This window comes from Syngnathus floridae, chromosome 4 (assembly GCF_059516105.1).
Source record: "Syngnathus floridae isolate MCC-2025c chromosome 4, RoL_Sflo_1.0, whole genome shotgun sequence".
Taxonomy (NCBI): domain Eukaryota; kingdom Metazoa; phylum Chordata; class Actinopteri; order Syngnathiformes; family Syngnathidae; genus Syngnathus; species Syngnathus floridae.
The window spans coordinates 19,466,786-19,490,437 of NC_142416.1; the positions used below are offsets into that span (position 1 = coordinate 19,466,786).

Sequence of the window (23,652 nt, forward strand, 5' to 3'; positions counted from 1 at the left end):
TGAAGAATGAAAAGCTTTTTCCTCGCCTCCTCCACCAAGCCGCCGGCATCCATTTGGCGTGCGAAAAACGACGGATAGCCGGCGGTGACGTCCCGACACAACTCGCTATTGACTGATCAAAGCGGGGCTGCAGGAATTGGACTCAAGAAAAGAAGCTTTTCTACACTGTCTGCTCACATTCTGCATGCACAACTGATGAGTGGAAAAGTTCAATCAGGGCGTGTCAAATTCTTTCTCTTCATTAAAAAGAAAAAAATCTAGTTTGACACCTTTTGCTCTCAGACACTTTATTAGGAACACCTGGACTCATCTCATGGCATGCTCGTGAGGAAGCATAATAATGCACATTCAGTTTAAAATGTTAAAATATATTTGGAGAAACGTTTCCTAATTGCAATATTTTTACCCACATTTTACTGGATATGAAAACATTAGTATGAATGACATGCAAACGGAAATAAAAAAGTCTAAAAGTGTCCAAGCAAATTTACTGGGAGATAAATTGTGAGCGTTTTGGTCCTTGAGATGGTGAATGGTGATAGTGGCGCGCATTGTACTTCAAATCGACTCTGTGAATGGCCTCCAAGGCTGTCCTCCATCAAAGAGACTGTTGCTATGAAGCACTGTTGCTATGGAGGAGGCGGCGACGGATGCGCGAACGCACAAACACGGACAAACCAAAGGGGGGAGCCCTTCACTGACAACCCCAAAAAGTCTTCACCCCCCTCGTGTGTTTCATTCCAGTGCTGATGGGCACTGCCAGAAAGTCTAACCTTGCCTGAGTGATCAAGTGTGCAGCAGAAGCCAACTTGCCCTGGGCGCCTTTGTCCACGAAGCCGTTTGTCTCGCAGCAGTTCTGCTCCTTTTTTTTTTTTACTTCCCGGGTCATCACACGGTCGCCACTTCTCTCTTCTTCTCCGTTTCTTCCCAGCCAAGGAATAGAGGAACCTCGCTTTGCATCACATCACTGTTGAGAGGAAAAGACAAAACAATAACTTATACTATTACGATAATATTAACTGTAAAATGCTCACAAGTCAACAAAAGGTATTTTTACATTTATGTCCAATAGGGTCACACTGGGAATCATTTGTTTAAAAAAATATTTTAAAAAAAAAAGACATACAAGAGTCTTACACTTTGAATATTGCTGATATATATTTTTCCAATAGATATCAATAGATAATATGAATGTATTAAGTTTCCTTCTACAGAAAATTAGAAAAACATAAATAAAATGTATTTGTATACATTTATGACAAATACCAACATATTCCTTTTTTTACATAAATGTACAATCTACTGTAACTTGCATAAAACAATATGTAGATGAAGTGGCTCCTAATTAAAATTAAAATTCTTTCAATCATTATGTGTGTCAGGTTACATTGTCCATTGACAGGTTCCGCCTCTCATCCACTTGGGAGCCCCCCCCCATCCAGACACAATGCCACCAAGGGGAGGTTTGTATGGCGGCGTGACAAAGGGGGCCCCACACGACTATTGGTGGAGATAAATCAGCCCCTCATCAGGGACTAAAGCTCGGCGTGACGTGTGTTTGTGGCTGTTTTGGTCCAGTGGCTGTTTAAGGGAGGGGTTGGGCCGAGCAACATCCCACCATCTACAGGGAGGCCTGTTTAATTATTGTACACACCACTCGTCTCATATTACCTAATAATTGCTTTTCTCTGGCGCCGCGCAACGAGGAAATTGAGTTAGGGATCGATGCTTTCGCCACATATTTCATCAGTGGCAGGAAGAAAAACAAAACATCTACAAAGGTGAAACATTTTCACGGGGGGTGGCGTCGCTTCTTAAAGGATTTAAACACTATCAGGGAACAAAATGAGCGTCTCGTTCAGGGATGTGTGTTATTCATTTTTTTCATTGGGAGTGTGAAAATGGGCAATTTGGGGATTCTTTGGCATAATAGCAACAAGTGGCAGCTGCTCCATAGATGGCGCTGTCTCATTGTGCACGTGAAGAAGAAGAAAATTCAATCAATCAATCAAAATAAAAATAAAATATGAAAAGTGTAATATAGCTATTTTAGATGAGCAGGATAAACGGTATACCGATTTATTTATTTATTTAAAAAAATGAAAATGGGCAAATTGGGGATTCTTTGGCATAACAGCAACAAGTGGCAGTTGCTCCATAGATGGCGCTGTCTCATTGTGCACGTGAAGAAGAAGAAAATTCAATCAATCAATCAATAAAAATGAAAATAAAATATGTAAAGTGTAATATAGCTATTTTAGATGAGCCGGATAAACAGTATATGGATTTATTTATTTATTAAGCTGCAATCCCCTCCCCAAAGTAATCACATTTTCTCATTTAAACTTAAATTAATGCATGTTTTTCCGTTAACTTTCAAGGTGGGGGTGGAGGTGGGCTTGGCACTCTTGCCAAGATACGCCCCCCCCCCCCTCTATTCAGTACGTGCCACTGAAGCGGTCCGTTCCCACCGCCAAACACAGGCCAGATGGGACGGGAGAGGCCCAAAGTGCTTCTATTGTCCTTCAGGGTGTTGTTTGTTGTTGTTTTTGTTTTTCTCCAAACTACTTCAACCCTTTTTACAAGCTCCCCTGAATAATCCCATTAGCCAAAGTTATTTTTTTTCCCCCACTAAGAAATCAAGGAAAAAGCATTAATGGATCAAACCATAGAGTGAAATAGAAGGACTGAGCGACAAGACTAAAATTTACTCCAAAATGGCAGACTCCAACCAAAATGGCTAACTAATGACATTTCAATGCAAATGAAATTATCGCAAGTAAAGCCGATGATGTGAAAAGTCACGGGGGGGGGGGGGGGGGGGGGGCGCAATCTTGCCGCGTAATAAGGTGACAAAATATCCCGACAACACACTCGGATGGGAAAGTGGTGAAATTAGACTAAGAGTCCCGGCGCGTTGGCGCTTTTAGCATAATTTTTGCATTTTTTTGCACATTTTAAGGAAAATTGGGTCGCAGCCACTCTGCGTAAAATGTTTGGATGAATAGGCGATTAGCAGCCTTTTTGGGATGGTCCCTAAAGACCCTGCTTGCATTTATTTCACTCTGCTTAGATTTTTTGTTTATTTCACACACGGCCTAAAAAATAAATACAGAGCGTTTACGCTAACTAACAAAGCGTGACGTAAATCTCAACATATTTCCTTGCGGCACGAAAAAGTCAAGAATAGCTCCCTCCCAAAATGACGTTCAAGGTCGTGACCCAACAATGAACTTGTCATCACGCATAGCGGATGAATGAACGGCAAGGAGTCCCCCCTCTGCCCCTCCCTCGTTAATGGCGGCCATCTTCCCTGGACCGGCTCCATTAATTCAGGACGGAGGAGGGTGACATTGTATCCGTAATGGCCGCTTTTATGTACGACAATAAAAGCCTAAATGCAGCTCCTTTTTTTTTTTAGGGATGTTGTTTTCAGTCACCCAACATGTGATTCATTGCACAGACAGACATGCTTCCATTTGTCGAAAATGGTGAGAACTAAGCGCTCACATTTTCTCTAAGGGAAATTAGCATTCCGTACACACAGCAAGAATTCATTTATCTTTCTTTTTGTGTAGGATTACTGAGAACCCGAAAGTGTCATTTGAATACACAAAGTGCGTGGGGTGAATGCTGTAGAAAAAAAAAAAAATCATTAAAAACATGCAAGACATCGGATTCTTCCATTGCGATTTTATCCATGTGGGAGTTGCTGTGTTTTGATGGGTTAACCAGCATTCTAGTTTTGAATTTTCCATTTGGGCCTCATGGAATTTTCCAGCGAATTTCAATTTTCAGTTATCTGCCTGGCGCCGCTTTCAATAACGGCGCCTGGCCTCCGGGACGTCATTAGGATGCACCTCAATCATGCGAGCCGAGCACCGGCGAAGAGGCGGAGGGACCAATCAATTCGGCGCAGATGGAACGATCCGACTTTGACCACATATAACGTCTTTTCAATGGCGGGTGGGGGCGGGGCAGGGCGGGCTGGGGGGTGGAGATTAAGCATTCTGAGAAGGACGTTTATTGTGCGGTCACCTATTTGGGAAGCCCTAAAGACTGAAATTGAAGTCGGAGGGTGAGTCATGTAGCCTGGACGCACACATACACACACAGACGGACACACACTGACAACTTCGTATAAAGACAAACGACGAGGATTACATACAAAAACAGGGTCACAAAAAAGGAGTCTGCAATCACACACGCACAGTGTAGCAGTGGGCATAATTAAAACATGAGGCAGCGACATTTTCTTGTCTAGTGGGCGAATAAATTACAGCAAGTGTTAAAGCTGACCTCATCTGAAATTTATTGGGAACGCTCCTAGCGATGATTTGTAACGTTTACATAAGTCCACAATTAGTCTTGGCAAAACTTTTATTTTGAATGATCACTTCGATCAAATCGTTTACTGATAACATTATGATTTTCATCTATGTTTTTATTGTTGGATTTTAGTTGTTTTGCCAAAACAACACCAATGCGGCATTTACATCAAGTTGGTGTTCCAGCTTTTTTCGGACACTTTAACGACGTGTTTCAAAAGAAGAAGAAACTCATCGTGAACCAGCCAGCATATTCTTTAAAAAAATAAAAGAAATTATTACCGGCCTGAGTTTGACAGCTCTATGAGGGTAATTCCGGCCCTCCTGCAGATGGAATTCTTTGAATTCAGGGAGGTGCCAATAAGAGCCAAATAAATCATACAGTCGCATAAACAAACCCTGCTGCGCAACACCACAATTTACTTGGAAACAAGTCCGATTTTCTGCAGAATAAACTTCACCAGTGGCCCAAACAATAGTATAAAGAGGGTATAGAAAGTGTACACACCCCTCTACAAATGTCCTTTCACAATGACACAAAAGCATTTTTTTCTTGATTGGTGTGAATTTTACTCGTAGTCCGAAAAGTACGGTACAAAGTTTTTGTTAGTTTGCCTTCCAAAACTAACTAGCCAAGTACCGACACGTCAAATCATTTAAAAACTATAACTAGTAAGTAGAATAGTTAGCTAAAATCATATTTGCACTTTTGTCATTGCAATTACTTCTTTCTTCTATTTGACGACATTATTTTTTCATCTTTAGTTTTAGTAATTTAATTAATGTGAATAATTTTTGGGGAGAAATTCACTCATTTTCCACACCCCAACTACACAAACAAAAATGTGAGCTAACGTAGCAACTAATCAACTAGTGACCAAACAGTGATTTCTCGTTATGGGCTTTTCGCATCACACCAAAATCTCCTTTTTAGGGTGAAACAAGCCTCACAACATTTTGTGGCCCGTCGCTGAATAAAAAAAAGCGGCGGGACAAACAATCTGTCATTGTTTGGCCGTGCCGCCAGATTGCTTGTCTATGATTTACACGCTGCTGTAAAACAAAAGACGTGAGCGGTGTGGAGGTAGAAGCGTGCCTTTCTATCGTCAAAAATATTGCTCGGCGTCCCAATCAATAAAAAACAGGTTCCGATTGAAACCCCACGCTGTCAGCGTCGCCCCTCATTACGCTTCGGCCTCTCCGGCGTGCAAATGTCACAACACCCCCGCGAGGTCTTAATTAACATTCTCAATCATGGCGGCACCTTGCAACACTTTTGGCATTTAATTGCGGTACCAAACGATACACGGGAAGGAGCCATGCGGGATTGAGTGTTCATTCGGCAGAATTTGTGAAATATTAGCATTTTTTTCCCCAATATTTTTAATGAATACTTCATTCATGATGATTAAATTGATTTAAAAATATACCAGGATTAATCAATATTTTTATCAAAATAATCTATTTTATATATGTATACAATTTTTATTTTTTTATGAATTAACTGGTTAAGTGCAATTGCAAGTGTGAAATATTGCAATTTGGAGACAGATTTCGTTTGAGTTATTTTGTTGCATTCCGAGACATGGACTGCCGATAAATGTCACATTTGCAAGGATTGACGTGTCTGATACGCTAATTAAGATGCTTTTATGCTGCACTTAACACATTAGACACCTTTTCCATGCAGGTGAAGATAATGGCGGTGATGGTGGAAAGAAACAAATCATTTCCATTTCGAAAAACAAGCCAACAGCTCTCACGGCTTATCTTGAGACGCATTAAGACGAGGACGGAATGATAACGGAGTTTGCTTTAAGACCAGTGAGTGGGCTGACTTGCAAGCAGATGGGCTTTATTGTTTAATGATTTGATTTCGGAGAATTCCGAGGTATGGCATATTCCACGGCTGACGAGCTTTTGGGTACGCTTCACAGTGTGAGAGGGGGAAAAACTAATAACAGCCAGCTTTATGTGCTGTGAAATTGAATGTAACTAATAGCTGAGTGTATGTACATAAAAGTGAGTCACCGCTGATTCGTGATTCACCGTTCGCAATTGCACACACTCGGTGCCTTGACTTACTTCATTCGGTGACTGTGCTAAAAAAAAAGTTCATATCTCAAATCACCTTCACCAATTGAAATGAGTGGAAATGGTATCAATTGGTTCCAGCGCCTGAAGAAAAAAAATGTAATATATTTTTATATTTGTGAAAAAAACAGCCCTTCATGACATTATTATTACTATTTTATAAAAACATTTAGCAATAACAAATTCAAATAAAGTCTAAACAATTTAAGTTTGTGTACAATGAAAATTCAAAAGGCATCGTGCAGCACATTTCATAATTCACTATTCATGTCAATGTCTGGTCCCCGACCTCTACGAATAATATTTGACTTTGTTTTTTGCTTTAATATTTTGTTCATGAAAGAGCATATATACCATGTTTATGCTGGGACCCCAAGATATTTGTTGTTCCCCCTGCTGTGCTGAGAGTCCTCGTTAGTTAGTTAGGTAGAAAAGTAATTAGATGTCTGCCTGTGAAGTGTAGCAAAGCGCCCTCGGCGGCATCTCTCATCCTCACTTTTTTTTTTTTGCCCTTGCTCTGCTTTTCCAAGGAGTTGACGAATGAGTGGAGGATGAAGGCGGCTCGCATTTTTGGGAATGCGCAACCTCCATCTACACTCAGGCCCCTCAATCCCTAAAACAAATAAAAGCTGGAATGACTTGAAACGTCTTGTTTTGGCTTTCCCTCTCATTTTCAGGAACTCTGAGGAGTTAGTGAGCAGTGACCTAACAGGTTAACATCTTGTCAGGAGCCTATGGAGCGGCAAAAAAGGCAGAATGCCACTTCCCTTTCCGTCCGTCACCTTTAAAGGTGAGTAGTTTCCATGAATAATGCACTCGCTGTTGTATCACGGGGGAAACTTTTGCAAATCCACTTGAAAGTCTTTTGCGTTCATTTAACCTCAGGCCTCTTAATCCTCAACGTCTGATGATGTCATTCTAAATCATATGTCACTCTCCAGGGGTCCCGTCTTAACTTTGGCGTACGACCGTGGGGAGCCTCCGACTTTGTGTTGTACCCTTGCAGAACATAAAAGCTTCATCCCAACCTGCGCAAGCTAACGAATGCTTTGCCAAAAGAAAAAAAAAAAAGCCTCCCCATCTATCATTATTACCGAGACGGAGGTGAAAATGTGTTTATCTCGCAGCCGAGGGCGGGAACACCCTTCATCATCCTCGAGGTGACATTTTTCAAACTTTGTTTACTCATCTTCGGCAATGAGTTGGAAACATTAAGACATCTTGTAATTTACGGCTAATATTGGATGAAATGTTATGCTAGTTATGACGATGCTACATCATTCTATAATTATTCTTCAGTATATAATAAAAACACCTCCCCTCATGTAGGACACCCAGTGGCAGACATGAAGGAGTAACCCAGCAGATGTCAAGATGAGGAAACCATCATTCTAGTGTGAGGAATAATGGTGTGTGTTAGCGTGGAAGAAGAAAAAAAAAAAAAAGCCCTTCAGAAGACAAGCGCGTAGGAGGAGCAGCTTGGAGATGAAGAAGATATTCATGTGCCAGCTATTCACAAAGGCCGCAGTGATTACATCTTTTTTACTACCACAGGCCTCCTATTTCAATCGGCCGAGTCATCTGATTGTGTTTATATATGCTACATTGAAAGCCGCCACTCGAGCTAACATCTCATCTTGGCGCCGGGCAGCTCAGGGGATTTGCGGAAAAAGATCAAATTCATCCATACAATTCCAACAATATTGATATTCACTCTGAGCTGGAAGGAGGAATAAAACATTTGGCTCCTAAATTGCCTTAGAATGGAAACGTTTACATGCTAACTGTTGCGCTGCTAGCTTAGCGCAAGAAAGCTACGTTTGAAGTACTTTTAAGTACATGGAACCAGTGCACCTCTACGGAGACATGGCCGTCATTAGTCTTGATTGGAGCATCAGAGGCCTAATTAAGAAGCTCCTATTCTGAACACGCCACCGACGGGGCAGAAACGCTATCCTGGGGTGTCGCCTGCATTGCGAGGAGAAGGAGGAGGGGTAGGAACAAGTGGAGCTCGCTGATTAATGTAGAACATAAAACGGAATTTGCCTCATCAAAGCGCCTACACTTTATTAAAAGGACATCTTGCGGCGACTAGCTTCTTAGCATGCTAACATTTGCTAAGCTAGCCCAGCGAACCGCGGGCCAGCCACATCTCAAGGCATGTTTGTATTTTTTTTTTATCGTCAAAAAGGGTGCCTTTAGAAACCTCCAAACAGGAACTGTGTACTTCTACAGCCCCTCCCTCCTGTTCTCCATCTCAGCATGATGAGATGATTCATCACAGCAGACAGTTTCCTGAGAGCCAGATGAGATGAGAGTGGGGACGCTGTCATTTTCTATCTCCCGACAAAACACATAGAGATAGCGAGAGAGAGAGCGAGCGAGAGAGGTTCCGAGGAGCTCGCCTCGCCGCCGGAGGCCGATAGAACACAAAGGCATGATGGTTGAACCCCCACAGCCGACATTTGTTCGGCACTTGTAATTAAAGGGGCCGCTCTGCCCTGCCTGGAAGAGGACCTCGGCTCAACATTAGACACACTTGAGGGATGACTGACGGGGCTTAAATGACTCTTGTTGCTTCTGAGCGACAATCCAATAACAAAATCACAACATCGATTTTTTCAAAGGATGCAAATGATATTAAAAAAAAAGTTTCCCCGCAAGTTTCGAAAGAGGACAAAATAAACTGCAAGTCCAGGAGCTAGCAAAGCTACTTTTTGTTTCGTACTTTCGCCGATAATTTCAAATGAAGTCGTCGACGGTGCCCTCTGGTGTGTCCCCAACGCATTTAATCCCCCCCCCCTCCTTTGTCGTGCCGTCTTTGAGAGGATTTTGGCTCGGGCTGCATTTCGCCGAACCCAAGAAGCCGCAATAATGACTTTGCTCATTTGCAGCCAAACAGATAAGACGGCCTTTTCGCGAGAGTCGCTAATGTGGCTGCGAGCGGCCAAAGTGATTTAAAGCCCATTTCACACTCGGCTTCAAAAGAAAAGTAATGGGCCCAGAACAGCGCCAACATCACTAGTGTGGACTTTTGAAGAAATGTGTTTTCTTTTATTGCAGAATAAATGACAATGGATACCTTGGATGTAGTTTTGCTGTAATGCATATGCTACGCATCAAAACTTTTCGACTTAATTTATAAACCTTACAACATTTAAAAAATCACAAGTTAAATTTATCAACTAATTTTCCACTACTATGAGTATTTTTTTCCTTGTAATAGTACAACAAAATTTTTAGCAAATTCTTACAACTTGCCCTGTTAATATTTTTAGAATCGATTAATCGGATGAAATTGTATTTTGCATTAGTGTATGGCAAAACCTTTTTTCGACATTACAGTAAATAATCTATTCACTCTTAGAATTTTGCAACTTCTTTTTATTTATTATTGTCTGTCAAAATATTTTGCTGAATTTATGCGACCATGACTTGTTTTTCTCCGATTTTTCTCCGCATGAGGCTTAGCAGTCATGGGTCACATAGTCTTTGTACGAGTTTCCATGCACGTTGGCTGTTTCTCTCCTGAAAGAGTTGAGAAATGAGAAATAAATAGAATAGAAATAAATCCCTTCATCCGCGTGGGCGAGATCGGGGAATTTTTCCACGGTACGCGTGGCGTACGTTAGGGCCGTTAGCCGGGTGAAAAGGGCCGAAATGTGTCATTTCGGGAAACTTCCAAGTTTGAAATTATATTGCTGTGTTTTTTTACGCCGTTTTAATAAGTGGTTGCACCGCTTGCCTTTCCCGCTAACTTCTATATTTATCCCTTTGACAGGAAAAGAAGCAGCCGGGAAGTGCCTTTCCGTTCAATTAGAGCTTCTCGGTTCCCACGCGGCTGCCACAGCTGTCAACATGACTGCGGCTCAAACCGGCGCCCGTACAGACCCAATTTATTCCACACGGACTTTAATAACAATTGAAAGTGTTTACATATCAGCACAATACATGTTTGACCATTTTTTCTTTCCTTGTAACATTGCAATTTAAAGCTCGAAAAAAAATGACAAATTTTTTGTTTTGACTTTTCTCCAATAATATTAAGACTTGATCTCACAATTATATATCTTTTTGCAAACTAACTATATGCCATTATTCTTGCAAGATAATCTTTTTTTTACTCGGATGTTACAACTTTTTTCAATCATAACTTTGACACAAATTTACGATTCAAAATTTTGTTTCACTGGTATAACAAATTTACAATTCAAAATGTTTTTTTTCCACTTGTTCATTACAACTTTTGCTTTTCAATCATAACTTTATTGACACAAATTTAAGATTCCAAATTTTGTTTTTCAATCATAACATTATTGACACAAATTTACGATTCCAAATTTTGTTTCACTCATATCATAACTTTATTGACACAAATTTACAATTCAAAATGGGTTTTTTTACTTGTACACTACAACTTTTGTTTTTCAATCATAACTTTATTGACACAAATTTAAGATCGATTTTAAGTCGCATTCCAATAGATTCACTCATATTGACTGTATGTAATATGTAAAATGTATTCTACAAGATGACATCAGAGCAGCTAGTCATCTCCCAGGTGGCAAAAACATGAGCCTCAAATCTGCCACTGGCCCTCTAATGACAAAACCTCCTTTATCAGCAACGTCGGCACCTATGCCGATAATCCGACCGGCTTCTCCATCCGAGACACAAATGAGATAAACGCAATCGGACAGGTCGGGCGAGCTCGGTCGCCGTAAAACTCCCAGAAGACTCGTCCGCGAGTTGGCAGGCCGATGCAATTAACGGCATCCCGCACAGGTCAAAAAAAGCCTTATTGATCCACAGGGTGAGTTATTGATCCGATGAGTAATGTCTTGACTTAATGGTGCATCATGAGTGATTGGCCTGATTCGTTATGACGGCTACTTTTGTGATGCGACGCACTCTACGGTGGGTTGAAGCTTCCACCGTAAGCTTTTGGAAGACAGTAAAAGATGCTCTGAGATATAAAGACAGAAAATAATTTAATAATAATTATGCTATTTTTTTTTTTTTAGGATTACCATTACCAATTTGACTAACTAAGAAAATCACCAGTGAACAAACAACCCAAACAATTGAACCCCAAAACAAAAACAAATCAATCAACAAAATTATCCATTTAGCCAATTAATTAACCAACCAACAATAACAAACAAGCTAACTGAGCGTCCGCTGAAGATAACGTGCGAGTGGTTCGGATGCTGCAAACAACAACAGCGATAGACGGCCGCTGCTCATAGAGCCAGAAAAGCCTCGTTCTGCTCCGCTTGCTCCACGCTTCAACTTCACTTCAGCACCCAGTGGAGTGCGGAGCTCATTTCTTCAACTTTCATGAGCACGCTTTCCTGCATCACGCTATCTATCGCCTGCGAGGGAAAATAAACGCCCCAAGATATACACAAAGGTGCCACATATTGATTCACCATGGTCAACCTTCTTTTAGAGAGTGGAAAATTCCACTTGCTGTTAGCGGAAAAACTGAAACTCATTGTGTCGAACTTTACATACACTTCCACTCCTGACCTGTAGGTGGCTGTAATGCACATTACGCATAAAAGCTTTTTTTTCCAGTCACTGAGAAAATCCGACATTCTATGTGACCTTCAGACACACACACCAACAGCGTGGCCTCGGCAGGTGCGTGGCGCTGACGCCGACACAATGCGAGAGGGTGAGCGAGGAGCCGCGGAGGGCCAGGTCTATTTTTACGCCTGTGCGGAATTACGTTGTTGTCTGCTGACTACGCTAATTCACTTAGTTGCGAAGTTGGCCAATGATGTCAAGACAGCGCCTCGGGGCGACAACGGGTTCACTGTCATAAGACGTTTTATTATTAAGACGTGATGAGTGCAAAAGAAATTATGCAAATGAGCTCATAGCATGGATTTAATAATAGACGTTGAGGAAGATGTGATTATGTTTCAGCGTAGCTTTGCAGTGATTGTTTGTATTTGTTATCCATTTCTTCCACATGTTCATTTAAGCACACTACACACACACACAAGCAATATCAGTGTGAAATTAGAGCAGGCACTCACTCTGTGTCCATCCCGCCCCTTCAGCTTATCCGTCTTCTTGGCTTCTTAGCCTCCACAGGAAGCATTAGAGCTCGTCCCAAAGCAATTACAGGTTGCAGCTGAACACACGACTTCCGCCGCCGCCGCCGCTTGAAATTGTTACGCGGCGCTCTCTAGATAACAGAATCGTCCAAAGAACTTGCAAAAAACTTTTGTTCGGAAAGTTAGGTCTCCAGATTGGAAATGATAAACACTGAGAGGGAGTTAATAGAATTACGGTGGAAGTGCTTACGGCCCCCGGAAGAGATTTGCATGATGGATTTGCGGCGTGACATGTTGCCACATTTTACAAGACTAAAAATGATTTTGTGTTGTGTCACATGGTGAAACATCAGAGGTGTCGCTGAGCCCGCTTTTCATTCGGCACTGAAAATTTAAAGTGACGCCAAGGTCAGCCGGTGTCACCTTCTTGGGTAAATAACAAGCCAAGCGCTTGCGTGTCAGCAAAACACAAGGCAGCCCAACCCTAGCTGGCACCAGTATGAAAATGGAGGTGACAGGATAAGGATGGGGAAGAGAAGAAAAAAAAATACCCACACATTTGGAATTCCACTGTGCCTGCGGGAAATCAAAAGTGTGAGCTGCCACTCGGCTCATCCTTCACTGGACTCGCTCGCGCCACAACTCAGACGGAACTATCCGTCTGGCTGAGGTTGCTATAGCTAACAGAAACGAAACTCCTAAAAAAGACATTTTAAATAACAGAATTAAAAATACTCTTTTTTTAAATGAAACCTAACATCTGGCATTTATAGAACGAATTAATTTTATAATTCTTAGAAAGCTATTTTTTTTGGCTTTGCCTTTGAATGTATATAAGCGACACAAAGTTCCATTTGCCAATTCACATCAGAAACAAGTTTGTCCATTCCCAACATCGGCTAGTTCATTCCCCTAAATCGTAAATTTGTATTCTTCTGACAAACAAACACACTGCTGACTCGTACCTGTGCCGTCCCTCACTTTGCACGTCGCCTCGAAGGATTTGGATGACATGCACGACTTCTCCGCCACTTGCGCCGCCGACCTGCAGTCGATAAAGACAGTCAGGAGGAACAAGTCGAGTGTGGAAATGAGAAGCAGTTGAGAAGAAGCCACACGGGTACAAAAAAAAAAAAATGGATGCATATATTCAGCATAAATGCGTGCGGGCCATTGTCACTCAGTTCATCTCCCTGCCTCCTCTCTCATTGCACTGTTTGGTGGACCATTAAACTTCCAATGTGAGGCTGCCCCCGGTTATGGAAGTCGAATCGTTTGCCCTCAAGTTGTAAATAATACAAATAAAAACATGAAGGGACAGACAAATATGTTATTTCTATAACGCTGTCCACTGTGTCTCCATGGTAACGCAAGACCATTATGGGAATAGTTGGCCAGCTAGCTAGCAACAGACAACGACAGTTTTCAAATTTGAGAGACCTGAGAGACGAACTAGCTTAGCGCTAGCTAGGATGATGCGAGTACTTTGAGACCAAAAAGTACAGCACTGAAATACAATGGCATCCACCACGTATATCGGCAGAGCGCAGAACTTTTCTGCCTGTGCCAAATTCACTAAAATCATGTGACACTACCTGCGCCACAACTTAGACCTCCTTTTATCTGGCTCAAAAATTTCCAAACAAGCTCAACTAGACTTTCGGATGTTGAAACTAGTTTTTCTCTGTTGTAAGTTTAGCAGTAATTCAAGTGTTAAGGGACCAAAAAATAAATTATTTTACACATTTGACTTTTTGTTTTAATTAATTGGACGATTACAACTTCTTTGTCGTTCGGCCACATTCCCACACCCAATTCCTAATTTGAGTCTCGAGCAGAAGACGTTTGGGGGAAACGCGATAGGTTTTAATATTATCAGTCGGAATTTTTGAAAAAAGGTTTTCGCTTCACACATTTGCATTCTCTCTCAAGGTCAACTGGTCGTGCTTGCACTCTGCGCTGACCTTCTGAAGCGACCTCTAATCTTCCATCACCATTTATTCATCGACCGGTGCAGATGAGATCACCATGCAAGTCCCAATACTTTTGTTCTATACAGGCGGAAAAAAAAATAAATTAACGTGTGCATAGAAATGGAGCCGAACAGACGTCATCCGACATAGCGTGACAGTGGTTTTTCCAATCTATCTCTCCCGGCTGGCTCGCCGTCCTTGGCGAATATGTGAGGCTTCAAGGTCGCTGCTGCCTATCAGAGTGATGGACAAACAATAAAAGGAGCTGCGAGTGAGAAGAGACACGACGTGATTTGTTTGACGGCGGCGTGCCGAAAGCCCGACGGACAGAAGCAGAAGGCGCCGTAAACAGCAGCTACTTGAACTCAAAGTAGTGCTTCCGGCGCTACTTTATTGATTATGACTGGCACTCAAGGAAATACTGTTAGAGAAATAACTGCAACAATAATGACGCAACATAATATAAGAGAATGTAACGAAATAAATCTGTTTTATTAAGTCTTATTTCTGAGAGATGTTTGATACCACTTTTGTATGACTACTAAGTGATACCGATACCAAGCACCGATACTTTGGATACCAAAAAAAAAAATCCCCGAAACGATGACAAATTGTCCTTAAAATTGCACAAATTTAATAACTATTTTCTATTCTTCTAATTTCCAATAGCAGTGATGCGGAGTCCCTCAAGGGTCAACCCTTGGCCCTCTCTTGTTGAATACAATTCGATATTTCTCGACACAAGCGGTGAAGTACAATTTAATCAAAACAATTTTGATGTCAGAAAATGGAATCGGGTCGGCATGTAAACACCAATTTCACACTCAAATTATTCTTGATATTTTTCCATGAATTAGAATCCAACTTCTTACGATTTACTTTTTAGTATAAAATCCTTCGAAACAGGGCGGCTCAATGCAAACATTTATGATATCGATTTATAGATCCAGAACAACTTTAAAGAAGGATCATTTCAATGAGGTCAGCATATTTGACATTATGAGCTATCTACTATGCATTTTAAATCAAAGCAGCGCGAGACTTCTTCTTATTTCACGTCCATATTTCAAGTGGGGGCAGAATGTTTAATTTGTCTCGTTAATCACTCGTTTCCGTGATCGATAGCGCTGAAGCATGCATACAAGATGACTCAGCAAATAAGAGTTCAAAATTAAGAGCTACAAATTTTTGAAGAAAAAAAAAAAAGGCTGAACGCTAAATATATATGCAAAACACAAACAATATAGATTAAGTTGATTTGACATTTTAGGACATTCGACCTTCGTTTTAATCGGACAACATGCAGAGATACATGCTCGTAAACATGTCGCCCGAGTCATTCACATCAATACACACAACACACAGACACACACACATGTTCACGCAGGTGAAATGAAAGAAAGCAGCTGGAGGTCTTCTTCCTCAGGAGACAGACAGATGGTACAACATTAATTAAGCGGAACGACACCGAGGAGTTGGACCGCCTCACAAAGTGTGTGTATGTGTGTGTACACCCAAACCTTTGTCAAGAAAACACCCACAGCAGCCTTCTTTGGAGACAAAGAAGAACCTTCCTTAATTGCACTCAAGAGGCTAAGTCCAACTTCTGTACTTATAACGCCTGCTGCATGATGCTTAGATACTACAAATTGTCTTCTTTTGCGGTTTCCACACACATCGAATTTATAAAAGATTTTCCACCTGTAGAGATCCAAAACCTCTCGCACATGGCAACCTTTGCTGACTTACTCGGATTGCATCTGCTAAATGCCACCAAATGTCACGTGAAGGACTCTCACGTCTCTCTTCACGTCATGCCACAAATATGATTAACAACCAGAGGGGGCGGCTGATGCCGTGTCAATCTCAGGCCCCTTGCCGACAACAATTAGGTGGCCGGCCATTGATGGGAACTGAAAGTAGGGCAGGTTTTGTGTGTGTGTGTGGGGGGGGGGGGGGGGGGGGGGGGTGGACTCAATAGCCAAAAGTCATTTCACGCTGGGGTGCAAAGCAAAGACGATTACATTGGAGAGTGGCGAGGTAAATAAGAGTCACTTGCACTGACTCACAAGTACCGATACTTCAAAAAAATATTGGTCTTTGCTGAAAAACTTTTAAATAAATCAAATTGAAAACAAACTCTGAAATGTACTTCAATACAAACGTAATAAGGCAAAAAAATAAATCTTGACGTTCAGTCCCATATATTTACATATTTACTTTTGCTTAGTAATTGCCTATAACTGCCACAAGATGGCAGCAAAGCAGTTTTTTTCTATTAGATAAGGCTATGGCCGGATGAAGTGAAACTTGCAACAATATGCCACCAGATGGCACCAAAGAGACATTTTTGTATTAGACGCGGCTCTGGCCTGAGCACAAACTTAGCAAATAGGAGAAATGTATCGTCACCTCATTTATATGTAAATATCATTTTGCAACCGATTTAACACCAAGAATGAAAAGAACGAAAGCTATTAGCAAGAAACATCAGGCAGACTATCTGCTTTCATGCCACGTCTGACGTCTGTTTTCACATGTAAGTAATAAAAGTCAAAAGATGTGAGCAAAATAAAGACTCCCTGAAAACCCCACTCAAGAACAGTCACGTATTTGTACTTCCCACAACCCCTATTGACACAGCGACACGTTATACACGCTAATTGAACGACTTGACAAATAGTCCGATCTCGCATTCATTCGACGCAAAAACACCTTTTTATATGGAAAGTCCTGAGTAAAAAAAAAAAAAAAAAAAAAACGTCTATTCACGGTCTTCTCAGCAATGTGTTGACGCTGCGCCAAGGATTGGTCGGGAATAGCAAGTACTCATGAAACGGCCTTTGACTGACAGCGTTTTGTCCTTGCGTCTCTTTGCATTTAAAGGCGAAACAAACCCGCCTGGCGCCTAAAACTTTTTTTCCAGCTATACAAGTTTGACTTCTATTGACGGCGTCCACTTAACTCTATGGCTGAAAGCTCTTCATGCGAGGCTAGAAAGACGTCCAAGCGCTTGGCTCTGTAACAAGTGTAGCAAAGAGGCAGACACAGCATGTCAGCAGAGAAGCCACCACGCGGGAACCGAGCATCAATTGGAATGCGCATTAAGTAAGACATCTCTTTGGGGATTGGGTGGAAAGTGAGACGGCAACATAAACCCGGAGCGGGCAACAATGAGGTCCCATTAGCACCCGGATACTTTTCTTGTCTAATCTTAAACTGAGGCGGATTAGTCGGCGGATGAAGTCACGCGTCGATGGATGGATGGATGGATGGATGGATGGATGGATGGATGGATGGATGGATGGATGGATGGATGGATGGATGGATGGATGGATGGATGGATGGATGGATGGATGGATGGATGGATGGATGGATGGATGGATGGATGGATGGATGGAATTGGGTGGATGGATGGAATTGGTGGATGGATGGAATTGGTGGATGGATGGATGGAATTGGTGGATGGAATTGGGTGGATGGATGGAATTGGTGGATGGATGGAATTGGTGGATGGATGGATGGATGGATGGATGGATGGATGGATGGATGGATGGATGGATGGATGGATGGATGGATTTGGGTGGATGGATGAATGGATGTGTGGATGAATGGATTTGGGTGGATGGATGGATGGATGGATGGATGGATGGATGGATGGATGGATGGATGCATGGATGGATGCATGGATGGATGGATGCATGGATGGATGGATGGATGGATGGATGCATGGATGGATGCATGGATGGATGGATGCATGGATGGATGGATGCAACCGGCATGTCAAGATGATATGGATAGTCGTTTATCGAAAGGCCAAAAATAAGAGTCTGATAAAAAGGATGATGCACTGTGGTAGATGCCAAAAGTATTTTTCTCCATGGAGGGATTCCATTAAAGGGGCATGTGGGCTGTGAATGACGGACTCCTGAAAGGTGTTTTGTACTCAGACCGTCCACTAATGGCTTCGCATGTGTGCAAATGTCAAGCAAGGAAATCACATCCGGCCTTAATGGCCACAAACGGAACACGACGGCGCTGGTGCGGAAGCCGACCTGTCATTACAGATTGGCGCGCCGCGAGAGTCGCCGACACTCGGACGGCCAGACGACAGACGGCGGGCGATCCGCCACCATTATGTGATGTGAGCCGTTCGCCGATTATGTCCGCAACCACTTGGAAAATACAGATGGAAGGATGCGTGGATGGATGGAGAAGGCAGACGGGAGGTTGCTAGTACAAACCGACCCAAAACTGGGTTATTTTGTGATTTATTCATTTGACCCAACTTGTTTTCAGTTAATTATTCAAAAAATGCTTATTTTTGTCCCACGTTTTTACACTATACGGTTATGATTACAAATCATAAAAACCTGGAGGAACAGTGTGCTCCACCTCTACACAAGAGTAGCAACATTTTCTCAGCAAAGAGTCGCTGATAAAATATTAAAAGGCGCTGCGAGGTGAAAGCGGCGGTGGCGGGCGTCTCCGAAGGCACGTCGGCTGGCAGGCGCTTTGTTTCCACGCCTGCCAGCCGCCATTGATTTAAGGCCCCGCGACAACGGCAGCCTCATGGCGGGGGGAACTCATTCATCTCACCTGCCTGCTAATGGGACTGTTAGCCGCCCGGCGCTAAAGCTACAACACAGCCGTGGGGCTTCTTGGGCGGGAGGAGAATTTGATGAGCGGCATTAAACTGTAAACACGCCACCCGAATCAGGGCGGGAAAACAACGGCGGGAGATCATTAGCATCATTGTGGACAGCGGAGCTAGCTTAACGACGACTGCTAATACAACATGAAAAACATTATGGAGACCTTGAGAAAAGCTCCTTATTTTTTTTTGCTAGATTCAAGACAGAAGCCACATTTTGTTGCAGGATGCTAACAATCAATTTGACCAAGCGGATGCCAATGTAAAAATCACGCACATGAAAACATTTTGCTGATGACTCGCATGAATAATTCGACTTGATCTCAGTTTAATTTGACTTTAATTCAATTCTCTTTGCAAATTGACTTCAAACATGGCCCGTGGAAATCCATGATGATTTTACGATGGTGCCGATTGTCTCGTCCTTACGCATGGGCGATCTGCCGAGCGTACCCTGCGTCACTGATGAACCGCGGAATTAATTGGGCCCAATGAATCAAACGGATGATTCATTCACGGCGGACATGTTTTGATGTTGTTGATGAGGCCTGCGGGTCACGTTTTGTTTGTGTTCGCATCTCGACTCGCTGTTATCTGCGTGAAATGAAGATGACAGTGACGGCAAGGCGGATAAATCAAACTACGCTATGATAACACACGTATTTGAGCATACACAAACACCGACACGCTGTATTGTATCATAAGAAGAAGACAAAAAAAGTTTCCGAGTCTCTTCCGAGTCACACTGGTGCTTTGTCCACCTTTCCCTGTCCTTCCTCTATTAAATTAAATTAAAATTAAATTAAATTAAATTGAAAAAACTACAATTAAATTTTTTTTAAAAATGATTATTAAGGTAGAAAAAAAATCCTATAGTTAAGTTTTATTGGGGCCCCACACATTCTGATTATTCGAGCACATGTTCTGTGACTTTAGACAAAGTTCTGACCATAAATGTCTACTTTTGTCCAAAAATGCGTGGAGATGTCACGTCGTCCGCCCCCCACGCAGTGGAAAGCGAATGAAAGAAAAGGTGCATCCAAGCTTCCATGAGAGGTGACAAACGAAGGCGAGTGGGATGTCAGCTGGCAGCGCTTCTTTTCTTCCGCACCTCCTTCCAGCCAGCCAGCCGGCCGGCCGGCAACACACTCGCTGCATTTCAATCACTTGACTGGAGGTAAGAGAGAGTGAACGATGCTGATAGCAGCGTCGACGGCTGCGTGAAGGCTGGACATGACAGACACTCACTTGCACATTTCAAAACCAGATGCCTTTGATGATTTCCCCCTGGGGAGTTTCTCATCATTCATTACTTTTAGGTTGTGTACTTAATTTTATGAATGTAAGATGTTGTTTGATTACGTTAATGAATAGTTTTCAATTTGAGTCATTTTGTTCACGTACGAACATGATTTGAACACTGCTTTGGCTATTAACTGAAGACAGATTGTGAGTTGACAGACAAATAATTTTATTTTTATGATCGGCGTAAATCCGGCACGGAGGCCCAATGTTGGTCATTTTGCGTAAGTACGTAGACTAAGTAAAATAAATGTGAATTAAATCATAATAAAAAAACTAGATTCAAATAATACAGTCAAATCAACATTATCCATCAAATTTAATTAATTGTCAGATTAATCGGAAATTTATTTAAGTATCGGCGTCATCAGTCAGCGCCCCAACATGACCTTTCATCAGCATCGCCGCTAACAAGCTACCAGTCTAGCAAACAGATACCTGTCGCAGAAAGCCGATGGCGCTAACGAGCTCACCTAACAAGAGCCAGGGAACATCTGTCTCAGCCAAGACAGGTCGCAGCCTGCTTTGCCTTTCATGACATCACATGACAGTGGTGCTGCTTGATTTTCGAGCAGAGCTGCACCATACAACCAATCATCTTCATCTGGCTACTTTCATGTTGCAGCCAGTCACTTTGCATTAAAAACATCTCGCAGACATTCTTTGTTGCCTCATAGCCAACTAATCACACTAGAAAAAAACATTCAACTGATCTTTTCATTCATATTTCAGTAGGAAACTGTTGAGATAATGACATTTGGGAGGATTTAAAAGTCTCAATTGCAAATAAGATAAGTGCATGTTGTTCAACAATCTGCAACTTTATATTCTGTATTTATAGATAACATGCACATACCTGAGCATGGAGGAGGTAATCTGCAATCTGTCATTGAATGTTGAGGAAGTCTATTCTTCTTCGTTGGTGTCTAAGGGATTATATCCCACTACTGCCGCATGGTGGCCAGAGCGGGCACACCAAACATTATGTTGAATAATGTTCTCTTGTAAGATAAGGGTGATAAAAATTGAGATAAAACAAAATGCATTGTGATGAAAACACTGAAATTGTATTGAGCGGATCATTTTAAAAAATACATTGAAAATGATCAATGATAGGCTTAAAAAGATAATAAAGGCAAGACAAAAACGCTGACTACCAAAGATAATAAAAACATGATGAATACACGATAAAAAAGAAAAGACGAGCATTCTCTCACACGGTTACTTGAGACTTTATCAGAGAGAGAAGAGCATTTCATTAGAAAACAAGCATCCAATTAACATAACGAGCTGCTTTTGTGGCTCTTTGATTAATGAGGATTCTCCCTCATGCAATATGGATGGGATGCACACACCCCACTCATCCTCAAGTCTTTCTTCCGCACGCACACATATACTGAAACACACACGTACGCATGCGCGGAGTGTTGAAAGCGAAGCAGCATCTCCACCGTGACGCATCATCTTCTCTCCCTGAGGAGGGTTGGTGGCCCTTTTTAGAAAGCGTCAAGTACAAGGAAAAAAATAAAAGGGATTGAAGTCGTTAGAGTGCTCCAGAGTTGGCGGAATCATCCTGAGAGCTGTTTCTAAAATTTTGAAGTAAAATCAAGCCAAGATAGGTGAAAAACAGGGCAGAATTACGGAAGCCCTTAAGGGTCAAATGATAGTTTGTCATTCGTTGTGAGGATAAAGAATCCATGATTTGTCTTCACGTTCGTTCCGATATCTTATGTTGTTAGTCTGAGTGTCTATGGAGTTTCCCAATGAGGTTTTTTTTTTTCATTTTTGCTAAATGATTAGTAACCTTCAGATGAGAGCATTAGCTTTTCATTATGATCCAAATGTTATGATGCAGTGCAGTTGCAATCAGCGTGAAAGTGATCTGTGCCTAATATTTTGTCTGTTTCTTTGATATGATGCAAGCAATGTCATTTTCTTGCCGCCTGGTGTCAAAAGATTGAAACGTTCACGTTTCATCTTGACGGCCTTTGATCGGATTCACCCCCCCCACCACCACCACCACACCCCATCATCATCATGTGAGTCATGTCCAACAGCCTCACGCAAAAGGTGGGGGAGGAATGGCATCATTCTGATCAAGGCCTTTGCCGACACACCATGTCAACCACGGGTGGGGGCGGTGTGGCGGCAGAGGGTGTCACCCCCGCCCCCAATCTGACCAGAGAGCGTCGCCATGATGCCGGAATGCAAGTGGTCTTCTTCTTAGCGACTAATTGCCTTGGCTGCTGGGCCGCTGGGACTTTTCATGCGCTGGCTTTGCACTAATTGAGATTTCAGGACGGTGAGCAACGGGAGGACGTGAACCGGGATGTTCCCACTGCAGAGCTCGTTAAGATCGCTTGAGATTTTGGTTCTCATGGATTTTGAGCAATTAAGGACAGCTTTATAAGGAATAGCAACGAAGCTCAATGAAGATTACACAAATGTCACGAAAACGAGCATTCGGGATTATGTAAATTGTTCTGGGTGCCACTAGACAATCAAAATGGTTATTTTGAACCAAAATGGCCGACTGTGTATTATTTAAGGACTTCTTGACTCTTTTTTTTTTTTTACTACTATGCCCATGATAAATTGACTTATTACATTTCATGTCGTTACATTTGAAGTTCAACTGGCTTCGGGGCTTCTGCTAGACTTTCATGACATCTTATCAGCCGTTGAGGGAGCTCAGTTCACTCGGTCACTTGTCAGGCAACAACGGTTATAAATGCGATTAAGCGTAGCCGTCCGATTATGACTGCCGGCATCCACAAAGACTTTTCAATGTTTACCATAGCAATGTAAGCTGCAGGTAAGGGGAGGAGGGGGGGGGTCCCACCTCAAGCGGCCTTGGTGGCGGCAACGGCTCGTTCATCAAGCATGAAGGTGGCGAAAAAATAAAAAAGCGCAAGCTGGATAAATGGCCGATAACCTCGAGAAATGAGTCCATTCATCATCTCCGCAAAAAGACAAATGAAAGAGATGGACCCCGAGGAGCCACAATAAAAGCATTTTTAAAAAAACAAAAAACAATTCCTCATTTCACAAAGAGGGGAAAGGGAGACTGCAGCAACAGGAAGGTCGGCGGTTTTTTTTTTTCCTGACATTTTCAGTTGAGTATCTTCAAATGTTACGATTACAAATCTTTTCAAGCGTTAAGTGCAAAGCAGCATTTTTTTTTCAAATCGAGCTCATCCACAAACAAATCAAATTACTCCCTTCACGACAAC

General features: G+C 42.2%; 1 long non-coding RNA gene across 1 annotated transcript; it reads right to left on the minus strand.

The window, feature by feature from the left end:
• Nucleotides 1–270: 270 nt before the first annotated feature.
• LOC148399749 (uncharacterized) lies at nt 271–21,430 on the minus strand. Its single transcript, XR_015857909.1, has 3 exons — nt 21,276–21,430; nt 13,456–13,535; nt 271–967 (listed from the first exon to the last, which is right to left on the minus strand). It is a non-coding gene; the product is annotated as an uncharacterized LOC148399749 (long non-coding RNA).
• Nucleotides 21,431–23,652: the final 2,222 nt, after the last annotated feature.